The following is a 20,551-nucleotide window of genomic DNA, read 5'->3' as shown; positions in this document are numbered from 1 at the left end:
CACCATGGGTCGACATTGCTTGCGATGAGTGCCACAATGTGTGGAACACTACGGGTCTACGTTATCTAGGAGCAGTACCATTATGTTAGAAACAACACGGGTCTGGACGTTGCCTCTGATTTGTACCATGGTGTGCATTCCACCGAGGCGGGGCAGCGGGCAATCGGTTGCATGGGCAAGTATCTAGCGCGAGTAGGTGCCGAAGGGCTGCGCTCGAAAGTGTTGGTTCCACTGTGTTCAGATTGCGCCTCCAACGAAACTTCCTCATGGAACTCCGTTCCCGTCCCCTTCCTGTATCATACGGCCCCAGAAATAATCAGTTCTCAGGAGAGGTGACCTGAATTACGCGAGGAGATTATTTGTGTCCGTTGTTCATCACCAAGTTCAGTAATATTCACCAACTGTACCAATGCAAGTAAAACAATATTTTGTGTCACTTGTTTCGCCGCATACGATAGAAACTGACAAATGATTTTCAAAAATCAGTTCTGACAAAATGACGTTAAAATTTCGCTCCCACGAACCTGCTACGCAGGCGTAGCAGGGGGAGAGGTGATACTCCCACGTGGCGCGTCTCAGGTGGCGGATAGGGGAGTCTTAACCGGCTTGCCGGCGGACTTGAGGGAAATAAAATACCTCTCGCGGACCAAACACACAACCCCCTATGGGTGTGGGACGCAGACGAAGAATACACCCACAGTATCACCTGTCCCTGAGTCCTGGCATTTCTTCCACTTATTTGTGCCAGGTTCCTCACTTTCATCTACCCTGTCCGACCTCCCTCGGTCAAATCTTGTTCTTTTCCGACCCCGACGGTATTAGAGCATTCGAGGCCTAGGGAGTCTTTCATTTTCGCGCCCTTCGCGGCCCTTGCCTTTCTTGTCCGTTACTTCATCTTTCGAAGTGACGGATCCCTTCTTTCATCTTCTTTTCTCTCTCTCTTTACCCCATGTGGGTGGGGGACGCAGACGAATAATACACCCACGGTATCCCCTGCCTGTCGTGAGAGGCGACTAAAAGGGGCGGCCAAGGGATGATTGAATAAGAAACATGAAACTACTTTTGATTCGTACCATCACGGGGGAAGACCATGGGTTGCCTGTACTTGCGAGTAGTACTGCTATATTAGGTACGAAATAGGTTTGTGATTAATAGCAGCAAAGAGGCTGCTGTGTGGGTTTCCAGGAGCCGTGCGTCGTACCCATGTAAGCAACACCGCGGGTCTGGGCGTAGCCTGTGAGTTGTACCACTATATGAGCGACACCGTGGGTCTGCGTTGCCTATGATTAGTACCCACTATGTGTGGAACACCACGGGATAGTACGAGTCCCTGTGGTTAGTACACCTAGGTGAGGAACCTCATCGGTTTGCGTTGGCTATGTGTGGCGCCATTGTGTGAGAAACACCATATGTCTGCGTTACCTGTACGACGTACAATACTTATGAGTAGTACCATCTTGTGTTGACCACCGTTAGTCTTCGCTACTTTTGATTAGTACCCCAACATGACAAAAACTATGGTTGTACTTTACTAGGGACATGTACCATTCTGAGGGGCATTAGACCTGGATTTTGGACCCCTTTAGACATCAAGCATCCTCGATTCAGGATTGTGCTTTATAAGTATTCCCTTGATCAGTCACACTCTTATTTATGATCTTTTTTTAGTCGGATCCACTGTCTTTTGTTTTTTGTTTTTTGGGGGTTCATATCCATCCATTCATTCTTCATGACATTTTTTATTTTGGTCAGTGGATGATTTTGAACTTTTTGTTGACATTTCATTTCGTACCCCACGAACCTGCTACGCAGGCGTAGCAGGGGGAGAGGTGATACTCCCACGTGGCGCGTCCCAGGTGGCGGATAGGGGTGTCCTAACCGGCTTGCCGGCGGACTTGAGGGAAATAAAATACCTCTCGCGGACCAAACACACACCCCCTGTGGGTGGGGGAGGCTGACGAATAATATACCCACGGTATCCCCTGCCTGTCGTGCGAGGCGACTAAAAGGGGCGACCAAGGGATGAATGAATTAGAAACATGAAACGACTTTTGATTCGTACCATCATGCGGGGAACACCATGGGTTGCATGTACTTGCGAGTAGTATCACCAACATGGTACGAAGTATGTTTGTGATTCGTTGCAGTAAAAAGCCTGGCCTGGTGGATTCCAGTACCCGTGCGTTGTACCCATGTGGGCAACACCGCGGGTCTGGGCGTAGCCTGTGAGTTGTACCACTATATGAGCGACATCGTGGGTCTGCGTTGCCTGTGATTAGTACTCACTATGTGCGGAACACCACGGGGCCCTTGGGACCGGCACCCGTGACTAGTACCCTAGGTGAGGAAACTCATCGGTTTGCGTTGGCTGTGGGTGGCGCCATTGTGTGCGAAACACCATAGGTCTGCGTTACCTGTACGAAGTACAATACTTGTGAGTAGTACCATCTTTTTTGGAACACCGTGAGTCCTCGCTACTTCTGATTAATACCCCAACGTGACCCATACCATGGTTCTATTTTACTCGCGACATGTACCATTCTGTGGGGCCTTAGACGTTGATTTTGCACCCCCTTTAGACACCAAGCATCATTGTGCTTTATGAGTGGTTCCTTGGTCGGTAATAATGTTATTTTCGTTCTCTGTTGAATCCGATCCACTGGTTTTTGTTTTTGTTTGTTTGTTTTGTGTTTTGTTGGGTTCCTGTCCATCCATTCATTCTTCATGACATTTTTTATTTTTATTTTGGCCAGTGGATGCCTTTGTAATTTTTGTTCTTTCATTTCGTACCATTAGGGGCCGATGACCTTCGATGTTAGGCCCCTTAAAACAACAAGCATCATCATCATCATCATCATTTCGTACCATTAGGGGCCGATGACTACGATGTTAGGCTCCTTTAAACAACAAGCATCATCATCATCATCATCATCATCATCATCATCATCATCATCATCAAAATTTCGCATATGAAGATTCTTAATAGTATGTAACATAACAAAAAACTTTCTAGTCTGTCAAATACACAGCAATATCAATATACATTATGACACTATAAACACACGTGTATAAAGTACTCACTATTATACAAAGAATGGCATAACTTATTTCGTTCTACAAGAACATTCTCAGATTCTATCAAATCACTTAAAACATGCGTATATATGTACAGTATTGTTTGTGTTGCGTAAACTTGTCAGGTAATAGAGAGTTTGATGAGAATACGAACAAGCATTGGCAAATAATGATTTATAAGTATTAACTTAATGAAAAAACTTCTGTACTTATCTAGACTGCCGATGCTAACTCCGTTGTCTCCAAATACTATTCCAGGTCTGTGGTCATGAAGAGACAAATGGAAAGTTTTGGGCATAGCATACTGTTGGCGGAGAGGGGGGGGAGGCAGGGGAGGAGCGAGTGGGACGTTGTGGATTCTTCTTATTGGATGTTATAATATACAGAAGGGTCCAGAAAAATGTATACACTCTTTGATAGTCAATATTAATGGAACAAAATGATATACCGTTACAATTATTGCACGGAGGGAAGGTTATTGCAGATAACCATTCCTGCAAACCGTTCATTCTCGCGAAGCATGCCTTTAAATCACTCGCAGTACTCCATCCTTCGATCTCGGCTGTCATCGTTCATAGCGTGCAGCGATCTTGTAATGTACACTTTCCACTTTTGCAGCCTTCAGAATTTGTCGCACGGTTGATCGGCTTACCCCGCTTTCACGTGCACCCTGATTCATAGCCTTTTTTGAGGTGACCTAGTAAAATGCTGCAACACAGCAGTGCTGGAAGCTGGATTTTTGATGTTTTTGGTCGGCCAGACTTTTTCTTATGCACATCCTAAATAGTACCGTCAGCTTCAATTTTTTCCCGACTTTGATAAATTGTTGGATGTGTTGGTGGCTGAGCTCCGTACACATTGCGCCATTGCCGCTCTACCTCCATCATGTTTTCGTGCTTCCAGTACCACTACAATACGGCCTTGCGTTGCTCAAACGGCAATCTTACTTCATTCATTGCTGCACTGCCATCTGCTGGAAAACGTAACCTTCATCGTCTGTTGAGAAAGCAATGGACTATGCTACCGCGCAAGAATTGGAACGATATGTCATTTTGTCCCAAAATATATTAACTATCAAAGAGTGTCTACATTTTCTGGACCTCTCTGTAGCATACTGTACCATGGAGAGGCCATCACTGGAGAGGGGAAAGAAAGCAATTAATCTTCTACATGTTTTAATATATTTTATGTAATATGGATGAATGCAAGTTAATGATGCCGGGCTGAGTGGCTCAGACGGTTAAGGCTCTGCCCTTCTGACCCCAGCTTGGCAGGTTCGATCCTGGCTCAATCCGGTGGTATTTGAAGGCGCTCAATTACGTCAGCCTCGTGTCGGTAGATTTACCGGCACGTAAAAGAACTCCTGCGGGACTAAATTCCGGCACCTCGGCGTCTCCGAAAACCGTGTAAGAGTAGTTAGTGGGACGTAAAACATATAACATTATTATTATCAAGTTAATGATTTTAGGTTAAATAAAGTCTGGAATTGAAATAAAGAGTATCTATTAGATTATTTATTATGTTTTATTAATACAACTTCACCCATGCGGAGGCTGCCACAAGGACAAAATATGTCGACTACACAGTATTTTATCTTCTAATTTACTGGTGAGTTTGCTAGTGTGCCAGATAGAAATAACCACCACAAGGCTCAGGAATAAATTTGCAATGAATTTGGGATATGGCATGATGTATGGTTCTTTAAATGTTATATGGATGATTGCGGAGTATGGTTACTGAACCTCGTATTGCGGCGATAGCGATGTTGTGAAGTCGTGTCCGGTCGAGACCGAGAGAATCAAATAGCTGTACAAGAAATTTAGGGATTGTGCCTCGAGCTCCGATTATGAGTCCATGGACGGAAATATTGTCTAGGTGATATTTATCTTTATAGTAGTTTACGGCTGGCTGGTAAATCGACTTCTTTTTGGCGTCCACCTCTTTGGCCTGGCCAACGTGCGACTCGACGCGTATTGTGGTTGCTTACTAGGTGGTTGAAAGGCTATCATGTCAATACGCCTGTTACTCCCGCCGGTAGCTAGGCCAGAGACCACTTCTTGTACCGTGAAACGGTGAACCCTCAGCGAGGTCGCGATCATGTGTCGAACTGTATGATGGCGGGAATTTCTCAATACCTCCCCGTGAGGACAGGTACCCAGGACATGGGCATGCTCTCTGAGGGTGTTGTCCTGGGATCTTCCCGGCACGGAGCGAACGGCGCACACATTCGCTGTCATCTTGATGGCCTCTCTCCATTCCGCACAGGATAAGCCTCGGTGATCTCTTAATCCATTTGTTCCCTGGCGTGTATTCCTGGAAGAGTCGAAAGCCCTTTCCTATGTGCGGCAGCTTCGTCCATGACTGAACTTCTCTGTCTCGTAGTATCTGTCGGACCTTCCTTACATTGGGAAGATGGCTACTTTTGGACGTAACTTGATCATTCATTTCTATGCCTAGATCTTGCAAACAAATTGTACGTTCTTGCTCCAAGTTCCTAGTTGCATTAATGTAGCCGTTATTTGCAAGCGATCATTTATTACAGATGTTAATATGCTGTAGTTTGGCTTCCCAAGTGGTGCGAAACAAACCGAGGCCTTTATACTTGCTTTCGGTGTACACCATGTGATCCGAAACGTCTGCTGGTAGTTGTAATAATCATTTAGTTCCATTCTTTAATATGTTATCCGCATTTGATAGAAAAGTTTGAGGTATCTTGTTTAGGGGAGTAACTTGGAGTGGGTAAATAAGAGTAGGTGATATTGAACTATTTAAAATTGAAAATTTCTGGTCGGATTGCAGCAGTGGTGAGCTAATAAGGGTGTCAATCTTGTTTCGCGTCTCGTCAAGTACGGCCTGTGGATCCAGTTTAAGTTCATTGATGAAATTCACACCTAAGTAACGAATCGCACTTCCGTTGCACTGTGATTTAATTTCACAGCCGTCATTATCATATTCTCCTCTGTTAGCTGACCTTTCATGATAGACAAGCTGATTTCGAAGCGCTGAGGTCCAGACCGAGTTCCTTAAATCCTAGCTAGTTCGGCAGCAGATTCAGTGTTTTTCCAAAATATGACCGTATCGTCGGCGAAACACATTATAGTGGAGTTAGGCTCCTCGTTTGCAATCGAGTGACGTAACCGTAATTCCCTGCTAAAGCATCTTCAGATAGTTCTTCCACAACATGATTGGTAGCGATGTTAAATAATACCGGTGACAAAGGGGAGCCTTGAAGGACACCGCGATTAATTTTGATGGGTTTTGTTCCCTCTTCTCGTGTCTGTATCTGTGTTACGTTTCCATCTTGTAGAGCAATTAGCAGCCTCGTCAGTTTTACGGGCACTCCGACAGACTCCAGTGTGCTCTGGAGGTGTGCACGTCCGACGTTATTAAAAGCTTTGCGAACGTCGAGTAATATAATGCATGCATTGTTCTTTTCTTGCCTAGTGTGCTGTAAAACGGCTTCCAAAATTGAGATATTTATGTAAGTACCGGGTGTAATGTTGAAACCCCTTTGATTGTCATGAAACGCAATGTAGTTCCGAAGCTGTTTATCAAGAACTTTCTCGATGACTCGTCTAACAACTGAGCATATAGTAACTGGACGCCAGTTACTGGGATCATCAATCAATCAGTCACTATCAATCAATCACTACTGATCTGCATTCAGGGCAGTCGCCCAGGTGGCAGATTCCCTACTGTTGTTTTCCTAGCCTTTCCTTATATGATCGCAAAGAAAATGGAAATTTATTGAACATCTCCCTTGGTAAGTTATTCCAATCCCTAACTCCCCTCCCTATAAGCGAATATTTGCCCCAATTTGTCCTCTTGAATTCCAACTTTATATTCATATTGTGATCATTCCTACTTTTAAAGACACCATCCAAATTTATTCGTCTACTGATGTCCTCCCACACCATCTCTCCACTGACAGCTCGGAACATACCACTTAGTCGAGCAGCTCGTCTCCTTACTCCCAAGTCTTCCCAGCCCACACTTTGCAACATTTTTGTACCGCTACTCTTTTGTCGGAAATCGCCCAGAACAAATCGAGCTGCTTTTCTTTGGATTTTTTCCAATTCCTGAATCAAGTAATCCTGGTAAGGGTCCCATACACTGGAGCCATACTCTAGTTGGGGTCTCACCAGAGAAAAATAAGCTCTCTCTTTTACATCCTTACTACAACCCCTAAATACTCTCATAACCATGTGCAGAGATCTGTACCCTTTATTTACAATCATATTTATGTGATTACCCCAATGAAGATCTTTCCTTATATTAATACATAGGTATTTACAATGATCCCCAAAGGGAACTTTCACCCCATCAACGCAGTAATTAAAACTGAGAGGAATTTTCCTATTTGTGAAACTCACAACCTGACTTTTATCCCCGTTTATCACCATACCATTGCCTACTGTCAATCTCACAACATTATCGAGGTCATTTTGCAGTTGTTCACTATCTTGTAACTTATTTATTACTCTGTACAGAATAACATCATCTGCGAAAAGCCTTATCTCTGATTCGATTTCTTTACACATATCATTGATATATATATATAAGAAAACATAAAGGTCCAATAATACTGCCTTGAGGAATTCCTCTCTTAATTTTTACAGGGACAGATAAAGCTTCACGTACTCTAATTCTCTGAGTTCTATTTTTTAGAAACAGAGCCACCCATTCAGTCACTCATTTGTCAAGTCCAATTGCACTCATTTTTGCCAGTAGTCTCCCATGATGTACCCTATCAAATGCCTAAGACAGGTCAATCGCGATACAGTCCAATTGACCTCTTGAATCCAGGATATCTGCTAATATCTTGCTGGAATTCTACAAGCTGGGCTTCAGTGGAATAACCTTTCCTAAACCCAAATTGCCTTCTATCAAACCAGTTATTAATTTTGCAAACATGTCTTATATAATCAGAAAGAATGCTTTCCCAAAGCTTACATACAATGCACGTCAAACTGACTGGCCTGTAATTTTCAGCTTTATGTCTATCACCCTTTCCTTTATATACATGGGCTACTATAGCAACTCTCCATTCATTTGGTAAAGTTCCTTCATGCAAACGATAATCAAACAAGTACTTCAGATATGGTACTATATCCCAACCCATTGTCTTTAGTATATCAATTCCAGCTGCTTTTCTAGTTTTCAAATTTTGTATGTTACTGTAAATGTCATTGCTGTCATAGGTAAATTTTAATACTTCTTTAGTATTAGTCACCTCCTCCATCTGGACATTATCCTCGTAACCAACAATCTTTACATACTGCTGACTGAATACTTATGCCTTTTGAAGATACTCGCATACACACCCCCCTTGTTCATTAATGATTCCTGGAATGTCCTTCTTGGAACCTGTTTCTGCCTTAAAGTACCTATGCTTACTCTTCCATTTTTCACTAAAATTCGTTTGGCCACCAATTATGCTTGCCATCATGTTATCCTTAGCTGACTTATTTGCTGGATTCAAATTCCTAGTAAGTTCCTTCAATTTCTCCTTACTTCCACAGCCATTTCTAACTCTGTTTCTTTCCAACCTGCACCTCCTTCTTAGTCTCTTTATTTCCCTGTTATAATATAGTGGATCTTTACCATTCCTTACCCCCTTTAAAGGTACAAACCTATTTTCACATTCCTCTACAATTGCTTTAAACCCATCCCAGAGTCTGTTTACATTTTTATTTACCGTTTTCCACCGATCATAGTTACTTATTAAAAACTCCCTCATGACTGTTTTATCAGCCATATGGTACTGCCCCTCCCCTGCGAACCATGTGACCCTGCCGCTGTGGGAAGACTTTCATGTCCCAATGGAGCAGATAGCCGAGCCGCAGGTGCAACCATATCGAATGGGAATCTGTTGAGAGACCAGACTAAGGAAAGGTTCATCGAAAGGGTGATAGCAGCCTTTCGGAAGTTGCAAGGGCGGCAGTCTAGATGATTGACTAAAAATAATAATAATCGTATGGCCTCAGCTACCGTGTGCAGACATTTCAATTTGACGCCATCTGGCTGTCTGCTCGTCAATTTCGACGTTCCGTTTTACTCTAGGCCCCCACTAGATGGCAGACCGAGTAAACCGAAACTCTCTTGGGCGTCTATGGCTGAGATTTAATGAATTTTGTCGGGTAAACACCAAATGTGTCACCAGAGATCTTTAACATGCCGACATCGTACGACATGGAGTGTCGAATGGACTTTTTTCCGCCCTTCAAAAATCCGACTACCTCTGCCGGGTTTGAACCCGCTATCTTGGGATCCGGAGGCCGACACTCTACCACTGACTGATATGGCCTTGCAGTAATACTCAACATGGCTTAGCTGTGTTGTTACTGCTACACGGCTGAAAGCAACGGTAAACTACAGTCGTAACTAACTCCCGAGGACATACAGCTCTCTCTGTATGAATGATGTATTGATGATGTTCCTCCCGGGTAAAATATTCCGGAGGTAATCTAGTCCCCCATTCGGATCTCCGGGTGGGGACTACACGAGACGGGGCAATCATCAGGAAGATGGATACTGACATTCTGCGAGTCGGAGCGTGGAATGTTAGAAGTTTGAATCGTTATGGTAGATTAGAGAATCTGAAAAGGGAGATCGATAGACTAAAGTTAGATGTAGTTGGTATAAGTGAAGTACGTTGGCAGGAAGAACAGTATTTTTGGTCAGGCGACTACCGAATTATCAACTCAAAATCAAACAGTGGAAATGCAGGAGTTGGTTTAATAATGAATAAGAAAATAGGGCAGCGGGTAAGCTACTACGACCAGCATAGTGAAAGAATTATTGTCGTCAAGATAGACATCAAACCACTGCCCACCACAATAGTGCAGGTCTATATGCCTACTAGCTCAGCGGATGATGAGGAAGTCGAAAGAATATATGAAGAGGTAGAATATTTAATACAATATGTAAAAGGTAACGAGAATCTAATTGTGATGGGAGACTGGAATGCAGTGGTAGGCCAAGGAAGAGAAGGTAATACAGTAGGAGAATTCGGATTGGGATAAAGAAACGAAAGAGGAAGTCGGCTAGTTGAATTCTGCACTGATCATAATTTAGTCCTTGCTAATACTTGGTTCAAACACCACAAACGACGGCTGTATACGTGGACAAGACCTGGAGACACTGGAAGGAATCAAATAGACTTCATTATGATTAGGCAGAGAATCAGAAACCAGGTGTTGGATTGCAAAACTTTCCCAGGAGCAGACGTAGACTCTGATCACAACTTGTTGGTCATTAAATGCCATCTGAAGCTGAAGAAATTGAAGAAAGGAAAGAATGCAAAAAGATGGGATCTAGACAAGTTGAAAGAAAAGAGTGTGAGGGATTGTTTCAAGGAACATGTTCTAAAGGACTAAATGAAAAGGCTGAAGGAAACACAAAAGAGGAAGAGTGGATAGTCATGAAAAATGAAGTCAGTAGGGCTGCTGAAGAAATGTTAGGAAGGAAGAAAAGATCAACTAAGAATCAGTGGATAACTCAGGAGATACTAGACCTGATTGATGAACGACGAAAATACAAGAACAAGAATGCTAGAAGTGAAGAGGGCAGAAAAGAATACAGGCGATTAAAGAATCAAGTAGATAGAAAGTGCAACGTAGCTAAGGAAGAATGGCTGAAGGAGAAGTGCAAGGATGTCGAAGGTTGTATGGTCCTAGGAAAGGTAGATGCTGCATATAGGAAAATCAAGGAAACCTTTGGAGAAAGGAAATCTAGGTGTATGAATATTAAGAGCTCAGATGGAAAGCCACTTCTAGGGAAAGAAGACAAAGCAGAAAGATGACAGGAACATATCCAACAGTTGTATCAAGGTAAAGATATAGATAATTTGGTTCTAGAACAAGAAGAGGCTGTTAATGCTGATGAAATGGGAGATCCAATTTTGAGGTCAGAGTTTGACAGAGCTGTGAGCGATCTAAATAGGAACAAGGCACCTGGAATTGATGACACTCCCTCTGAATTACTGACTGCCTTAAGAGAATCCAGCATGGCAAGGTTATTCCATTTAGTGTGTAAGATGTATGAGACAGGAGAAGTCCCATCCGATTTTCGTCAGAATGTTGTTATACCTATTCCCAAGAAAGCCGGTGCTGACAGGTGCGAAAACTACCGCACCATTAGTTTAGTATCTCATGCCTGCAAAATTTTAACACGTATTATTTACAGAAGAATGGAAAAACAAGTTGAAGCTGGGTGGGGAGAAGATCAGTTTGGCTTCAGAAGAAATGTAGGAACACGTGAAGCAATACTGACTTTACGTCTGATCTTAGAGGATCGAATCAAGAAGGACAAGCCCACGTACATGGCATTCGTAGATCTAGAAAAGGCATTCGATAATGTTGATTGGACCAAGCTATTTGCGATTCTGAAGGTGATTGGGATCAGATACCGAGAACGAAGAATTATCTACAATCTGTATAAAAATCAGTCTGCAGTAATAAGAATCGAGGGCTTTGAAAAAGAAGCAGCAATCCAGAAAGGTGTGAGGCAAAGCAGCAGTTTGCCTCCCCTCCTTTTCAGTGTTTACATAGAACAGGCAGTAAAGGAAATCAAAGAGGAATTTGGAAAGGGGATCACAATCCAAGGAGAGGAAATCAAAACCTTGAGATTTGCCGATGATATTCTTATTTTATCTGAAAATGCAGAAGATCTTGAGAAGCTGATGAATGGTATGGACAAAACAAAAGTAATGGAGTGCAGTCGAACAAAGGCAGGTGATGCAGGAAATATTAAATTAGGAAATGAAGTCTTAAAGGAAGTAAATTAATATTGTTACTTGGGTAGTAAAATAACTAACGATGGCAGAAGTAAGGAGGACATAAAATGCAGATTAGCACGAGCAAGGAAGAGCTTTCTTAAGGAAAGAAATTTGCTCACTTCAAACATTGATATTGGAATTAGAAAGATGTTTTGAAGACTTTTGTGTGGAGCGTGGCATTGTATGGAAGTGAAACATGGACGATAACTAGCTCAGAAAGAAAGAGAATAGACGCTTTTGAAATGTGGTGTTACAGAAAGATGCTGAAGGTGAGATGGATAGATCGGATCACGAATGAAGAGATACTGAATCGAATTGGCGAGAGGAGATTGATTTGGCTAAATTTGACGAGAAGAAGAGATAGAATGGTAGGACACATCTTAAGACACCCAGGACTTGTGCAGTTGGTTTTTGAAGGAACTGTAGGTGGTAAGAATGGTAGGGATAGACCGAGGTATGAATATGACAAGCAGATTAGAGCAGATGTAGGATGCAATAGTTACGTAGAAATGAAAAGGTTAGCACAGGATAGGGTGGCATGGAGGGCTGCATCAAACCAGTCTATGGACTGATGACCCAAACACACACATGGTACTGCATAACAGTCCTAATTTTAATCTTTTCCTTTCTTTCACATTTATTTTTAATTACCACAAAAACAGTTTCGTGATCACTAATACCATCTATTACTTCGGTTTCTCTACAGAGCTCATCTGGTTTTACTAGCACCACATCCAGAATATTCTTCCCTCTAGTTGGTTCCATCACTTTCTGAATCAGGTGCCCTTCCCATATTAACTTATTTGCCATTTGTTGGTCATGCTTCCTGTCGTTCGCATTACCTTCCCAATTGACATTTGGTAAATTGAGATCACCCGCTACGATCACGTTCCTTTCCTTATCGTTTCCCACATAGCTGATTATCTTATCAAATAATTCTGAATCAGCATCTGCGCTACCCTTTCCTGGTCTGTACACTCCAAAGACATCAAGTTGCCTATTATCTTTAGAAATGAGTCTTGCCCCTGGAATTTCGTGCTTGTCATCTTTAACTTTTTCGTAGCTTACAAATTCTTTCACGAGAATGAATACTCCCCATCCTACCATTCCTATCCTATCTCTACGATACACCCTCCAGTTACGCGAGAAAATTTCTGCATCCATTATATCATTTCTCAGCCATGATTCAACTCCTATTACAATATCTGGTAAGTGTATATATATTAAATTACTTAATTCTATTCCTTTCTGTACAATACTTCTACAGTTGAGCACTAACAGTTTTTTGTCATCCCTACTTGATTTCCAGTTCCCTGTTCCTTCAACAGCGCTCCCTAGGCCACCCTGTTGCCCTGAATGTACCTCCCTATAACCTTTCTAAACAAATTTCCTAACTTATATGTACCACTGTGGTTTAAGTGAAGGCCGTCTGAGCGCAGATCCCTATCTCCTACCCACCCATTAGGATCTAGAAATTTCACTCCCAGTTTCCCACATACCCACTCCATAGTCTCATTTAAATCCCCTATCACCTTCCAGTCAGTATCGCTCCTACACAGTATTCCACTGATAACAATTTCCGCTGCCTTAAACCTCACCCGTGCTGCATTTACCAGATCCCACACATCCTCAACTATGTTGGTACTTATACCTGCTTGTCTTACGTTGTTAGTACCAATGTGGAAGACTACCACCTTCTCCTTTCCCTCCTCCTTCTCTTCTACTTCTGCCTTAACCTAATTCCTGGATAACACTCTACCCTGGTACCCTTTCCTCCACACACTTTCCCGACATGTCTAACGATAGAATCCCCCATGACCAGAGCCTCAACCCTACCCACCTCATTTGATCCTCTCCCCTTCTGGTCAGTCTTATCTTTTCTGACAGCTGCAGAAGCTACTTCCTCCTCCCTTTCCTTCATCCCACGACCCTGTTCCATCTGTCTTTTCCTATCCACTACTTAAAATTTCCCTTTCCTACCTCTTCCCTTTCTCCTACTTCCAAACTTCTCGGCAACAGTTCCCTGTTCCTCATCTTCCCTTGGTTGTTCCACCTGCAGTGACTCGTACCGATTTCTCACCAACACCTGTCCTGAATTTTGATCCTGAATGAGCCCTTAGCCTGTAATCTCCTTCTCCTTAAAACATTAGACCACCTGTCTTCCACAATTCCCCCCTTTCCTTCCAATCCCTCTATTACACCTACTGTATACTGCACATTGTTTGGAGGCCTACTTTCCTTCCTGTCCTCTGAGAGAATCCTAATTATCTCCCTCAAGCTCTCCAACTCGTCCCTCATACTCCTTAATGCCTGGCCACATCCACAGTTCCTATACTCGCACTGCTTAGCCATTTTTTTTACTAAATAATGAAAAGAAAAGAAAAAATAAGATAACTTATTCTGTGCAAAATAAAAATGAAAGGAAAGAAATATTGTCTACGTTAGTTCACAAAGATCACACGACAGTAAGTTTATTTAGGCTACTACTACACTACTATACTACTTAACTGTACTATTTTTATTCCTACAACACGCTAACACGATGAAAATTGCTGTTAATTACTGGAAACAGAATAATACACAAATATTACACAATTCTTAACTGCAGTTAAGTCTACCCTAATGACTACAACAGAATTTTAGTAAGAGAGTTACTACAGATACCACAGGAACAGTACTGTACTATACAAATATTACACAGTAATAGAATAAACACACTACTTTCTAATAAGATGCTATAATACACTACAATAATTTTAAACTACGTTCCGACGTATTCTAATTACAACATGTTATTACCAAGCAAAAACAGAAAAGAAAATTACCATTAAAGTTCGAAATTCGCAAAACTACTCAAAATTATAGAATAGGCACTCAAATTTCTAATAAGTTTCTATACTACACTACAATAATGTTAAAACTACTTTCAGACGAATCCTAGCTTCTTACTGAGCACAAATAGAAATGAAATATCCAATTAGGCCTAAATTTAGATATCCGCAAGGGCTACCGATAGGTACTCAAAGATTATCAACAAAGTTAAACACGTATACAGATTAATATTAGTACTACTTTGTCCTACTATGCTGCAATAGAAATGAAACCTGCCGTTTGCACAAAAATACACACGAATATAACAGGCAAGATACTATCTAATATACTGTATCGACACTACAATTCTCAACTGAAATGCGGTTATGTGATCTTTACAGATGGTGGACTACTATTATTTTCCCTACTCCGCGGGACGGAGAATAAAAGTGTCCTTAAATGTTGAAAAATATGAGGTTGTTTACAATAATTTCTCAAAAGTATTTCTGTCTAAACTACGCCAGGGACTTGAATTGCAATTGTTGGAATGTAGGAACTTGATTATTAGCTAACCGCTCATAAATACTGAAATGTCGAGGGTGTGAAATATGAATTACGGACACTTTAACTGCCTACTCAGTACTACAAATGATCGGAGTACAAGAATCAGCTGATTTTTATTTTTAGTTTCTTGATACACTACACCCGTTGTTCACAGACTGTAGCCAACAATGCCAGTATTTGAATAAGAAGAGCGACAATAATCAATAACAATTACGACTGTTAACTATTTCGCCAGTGAAATACTGTCTATTCTGTTGAAATCCTTTCTTTAAACAAAATTTTACAACAGTATCACGTTATTAAAATAAGTTCGTGATAGGTGGGACCGTTGAACTGCTATTTGAAATACCCTGCGAAATGCCTGCACTAATAGATTTAACCGCTGCCGAAGTTACGACTCTTTTTAATATCCCGTCTTCGTAAGTACCGTATTTTATCAACAACCTATTGATATTTTATTAATACTATTAAAAATAAAGATATATTTCTTCTTTCACGCAGACCTAAATTACCGCTTGTAATCTAGCGAACGCCTACGGAACTACTCAGTGTGAAAACTATAAATAAATACCACTAATCGCAGATTACTACAAATAAACACTAAACACAATTATTTGTGGAGCTAAATGTATCACACACACGCAAAATTTGGTAAATTTCTACAATTATTAACTACTTTATCACTGAGATAACACAGAGCTCTTGGAACAGTCAACCACTCGCTAGCAATGGAATACCCATTTACGTCACCTCCTTTTTCAACCAGAATTGTACGGGCTTTCTTGAAAGTCGATGGTACTAACCCTGTTGTTAGCATTCTAATGGCGATGATTGCAATTATAACTGAAATCGTACTGTTTTTAATAGCTCGGACGATTACGTGGTCAGGACCACTTGCGGTGTCTATCTTGATTTTATGTGTTGCCTGAACAATGTCTTCTTTAGATATTACCGAATTGTATAAGTCGTTAGTCTCCATGAGTTCACTTTCAGTGCCTTTTTGAGGGTATTCTGGTCTTTTGTGGTTTTTCAACCTAGAAAATACACTTAAGAAAATGGAAATTGCAACACCATGAAGGCTTTGGTCGTTTGTGTTGATTTTCAAGATATGGAACGATGCCATGTAGGTATGTAAACGATCAAAGTTTCAGACCCATTGGATTGTTACTACAGGTCTCCCCCACGTGATTGGTCGCGGAGAAATCAACTCTAGTATACGGACTCTGGTGTAGCGTAGGTGACTTGCAGTCTGTGCAGTGAAGTGTTCCCCGTCAAACATGCCTCGACGACAGAGAAGAGCACGCTATCAACAACTGTCGCCGTTTGAGAGGGCTCGGATAATTGGGCTGTGTGAGGCTGGATTATCGCTAAGGACTGTCGCTGCACGTGTTGGCCGACAGGCATCTACGGTACAACGTGTATGGCAGCAGTGGTCAAATGAAGGTACCCACACTCGTAGACCTGACACAGGCCCAGCGCGACAGACAACTGTGAGAGAGGTTCGCCGCATCATTCGGATGGCCCGGATGGAACCCCATGCAACAGCAGCGCAAATTCGAGCAGCTGTGGCACCCCACGTTACACAACAAACAGTTGGTAATCGCCTGCGTGCAGCTGGCTTAGAGCCCGTGTCCCTCCAGAAGGTCTTTCCTTGACCACACAACAGCGACGTGTAAGGCTGGCCTGGTGTCCAGAAAGATCGACGTGGGTCGACGAATGGCATAGGGTCGTATTTAGTGATGAATCGCGCTTCTGTCTGGCCCGCAGTGATCGCCGGAATCGTGTGCGCCGACGTATCGGGGAGAGGAGCCGCCCAGATCTTATTGTCGAGGGGCACACAGGGCCAACACCAAGCATTATGGTCTGGGGAGCTATTGGCTTTAATGTGAAATCAGAATTAGTGCTTTTTGAGGGCACTGTGACTGCTCGACAGTACGTTGATAGGGTACTCAATCCAGTGGTTGTCCCTATGATGACAAACATTGCTAATGGGATGTTTCAGCAGGACAATGCCCGAGTTCACACTGCACGCATCTCTAGAACAGCTCTCCACGACATCACAACCTTAGAATGGCCCGTCAGATCCCTGGACCTCAGTCCTATTGAGCATGTGTGGGACATGATGGGTCGACAACTGGCCAACCGTCCTCAGACACCCACAACTCTGGAACAACTGAGCGTGCAGTGCTGCAATCATGGGCCACAATTCCTCAGGAAGCGATCCAGGGCTTTATTGACTCCATGCCTCGACGAATTCATCAATATATTGTAGCTCGTGGTGGGCACATCCTGTATTGATTGTTGTCCAAACTTGCGGTCAGAGGGACCTGAAACTGCAATCATCGAATCACAACCGAGCACTCGTCCTGCATGTTCAATTGCAGCAATGTAGCACCACTCCTCCTGGGGGTTGCAATTTCCATTTTCTTCAGTGTATGTCCCACGAACCTACTACGCTGGCGTAGCAGGGGAAGAGGTGATACTCCCACGTGGCGCGTCCCAGGTGGTGGATAAGGGGGTCCTAAACGGCTTGCCGGCGGACTTGAGGGAAATAAAATAACTCTCGCGGACCAAACACACTACCCCTACGGGTGGGGGTCGCACATGTAGAATACACCCGCGGTATCTCCTGCCTGTCGTAAGAGGCGACCAAAAGGAGCCCAAGGGGCTCTCAACTTGGGAATGTGGATGGGCGACCACGGGGCCCCTAGCTGAGTCTTGGCATTCCTTCCACTTACTTGTGCCAGGCTCCTTACTTTCGCCTATCCTGTCCGACCTCCCCTGGTCAACTCTTGTCCTTTTCAGACCCCGGCGGTATTAGAGCATTCGAGGCCTAGGGAGTCTTTCATTTTCACGCCCTTCGTGGCCCATGCCTTTCATCGTCCGTTACTTCTTTCTTCGAAGTGACGGATCCCTTCTTCTTCTTTTTCTCTCTCTCTACCCCCTGTGGGTAGGGGACGCAGACGAAAAATCCACCCACGGTATCCCCTGCCTGTCATGAGAGGCGACTAAAAGGGGCGACCAAGGGATGTTTGCCTTAGAACCATGAAACTACTTTTGATTAGTACCATCACGCGGGGAACACCATGGGTCGCCTTTACTTGCGAGTAGTGTCACCATATTAGGTACAAAATATATTTGTGATTAGTATAAGCAGTGAGTAGGTTTTCCGGTGGGTTTCCAGTACCCGTGAGTCGTACCCATGTGAGCAACACCGCGGGTCTGGGCGTTGCCTGTGAGTTGTACCACTACAGTATATGAGAGACACCGTGGGTCTGCGTTCCCTGTGATTAGTAGCCACTGTGTGAGGAACACCACGGGATAGTACAAGTCCCTGTGGTTAGTATACCTAGGTGAGGAACCTCATCGGTTTGCGTTGGCTATGACTGGCGCCATTATGTGAGAAACACCATAGGTCTGCGTTACCTGTACGACGTGCAATACTTGTGAGTAGTACCATCATGTGTGGATCACCATGACAAATACCATGGTTCTACTTTACTAGCGATAAGTACCACTCTGAGGGGCCTTGACCTGCATTTTGGACCCCTTTAGACATCAAGCATCCTCGATTCAGGATTGTCTTTATAAGTGGTCCCTTTGTCAGTAATACTATTATTTATGATCTTTTTTGAGTCGCATCCACTTTTTTGTTTGTTTTTTGTTTTTTCGGGTTAATGTCCATCCATTCATTCTTCATGACTTTTTTTTTGGTCAGTGGATGGTTTTGAACCTTATGTTGTCATTTCATTTCGTACCATTAGGGGCCGATGACCTCGATGTTAGGCCCCTTTAAACAACAAGCATCTTCTTCTTCATCATCAGCATCAGAAAATATGTCCGAAAAGTATGTGTGCAATTCATCTTCTTTCAGCCTGCAAATTGGTTGCTCGTTTGTAAACACATTGCGTTTGGCTTTTCGCCGCTGATTGTAATAGTAGAACTGAGTTGATTCATACATGTACTTCCTTCTTCTCTTCTCTCTTCCCCTTTTCGTTGATCTTTCAGAGTTTGAGAGGTTCTATATGGACGTTGGGCAGAATTAAGTTGGCCTTTTCCTCTCAGTTCATAATATTTCTGAGCGGGGTGTTTCGGCCCGGAAAAAATATGTGGTACTGAACCCGAGTGACTTAGGCCCAAAGTCAATCATGATTTGATTTATGAAGGGAAATAGTACATTTATTGAAATGCAGAAGTGTAGTTGAAAATATTTCATCTGTGTAATGTTGAAATATGAGCGAAGGAACACGACAGACTGGAGCCTGACGGATTAGCTCGACACAACAACATTTAGCTACTTCACAGCAGGGGATCCATTAGTTGGCGACCAGGAAAAATACAAGTCCACAAATAAGTCTTGGTTAGAAAGAGAAGGGGGTAGTTTGACACAAAGGAATCTTGCTACATGAGTAGTGCGCTGGGATATTTTTGGCGGACGGAAATTTCCGTGACGTCATGGAAAAATACAGTGGTTGCGAGGACATTCGCTAGCCTAGGTTATCGCAGGTGGAAATTTAAATCACGTGACAACTTATAGGCCAATCACGAAAATTTTGACGGAGACTCAGGGATACCATCTTAAGGGATGATGGATGAGATATTCTCGTAACTTCAAAAGTAATCGGTAATAAATTATTGTGAGTACACGGAGCAATGTAATGAATTTATTAGATGTCACGCATGGAAAAATAATGAATAATTATTGGCAAATTAAATAAATTTAAGGCTGGATTTCTTGGAAACCAGACAGCTTGAATGTCATTGGCTGGACGAAAACCACGTTGTAAGGGACGCTTCCAAAGGCGCGAAATGTGAGGAGCTAAATCCACCCGTATCTCCTAAATCTGTGATCGCCAGGAGTTCATATTTAATCCAGCAAATAAACTAGAGGAGTGGATTAATTTGATATAAATTTTAACGTCCAATTCGGAGTGCAAGTGCCGATATTAAAAATCCACCCTCGCCCTCATGGGTATGACGTCAATGAATCCGCGAGGGAAAGCTTCATCCATATATACGGGACAAGGGATACTCGCCAGCACACTTGAAATGAATCTCTGGAGCTGAACCGTCGTTCGCAGCTGACTTCAAATCCGTCGGGCGTACAGTAACTCAACATTTAATGGCGCGAGCATCCGCCAGTACTTATAAAATGTGATCGCGCTCAAGCAACATGAACTGAAAGTAGTTAACTTAGGACAGTGTTTGCCAGTTATAAATATCATAGTGAGTCAATTAATAGCATTGTAAGAGTGAGTAATATAAATTGCACCGCAATAAGTACGTAAATAACATACTGTGCGACGAACAGTACTTTGAGGG

At 42.8% G+C, this 20,551-nt stretch overlaps 1 protein-coding gene across 2 annotated transcripts in view; it reads right to left on the bottom strand.

The window, feature by feature from the left end:
- Positions 1 to 20,551, bottom strand: part of LOC136871783 (venom dipeptidyl peptidase 4) — a 281,475-nt gene that overhangs the window by 204,119 nt on the left and 56,805 nt on the right. The window lies entirely within an intron of this gene.

Source organism: Anabrus simplex, chromosome 4, assembly GCF_040414725.1.
Source record: "Anabrus simplex isolate iqAnaSimp1 chromosome 4, ASM4041472v1, whole genome shotgun sequence".
NCBI lineage: Eukaryota > Metazoa > Arthropoda > Insecta > Orthoptera > Tettigoniidae > Anabrus > Anabrus simplex.
Note: the sequence above shows the minus strand (reverse complement) of the source record. Positions and strands in the feature narration are given on the sequence as shown.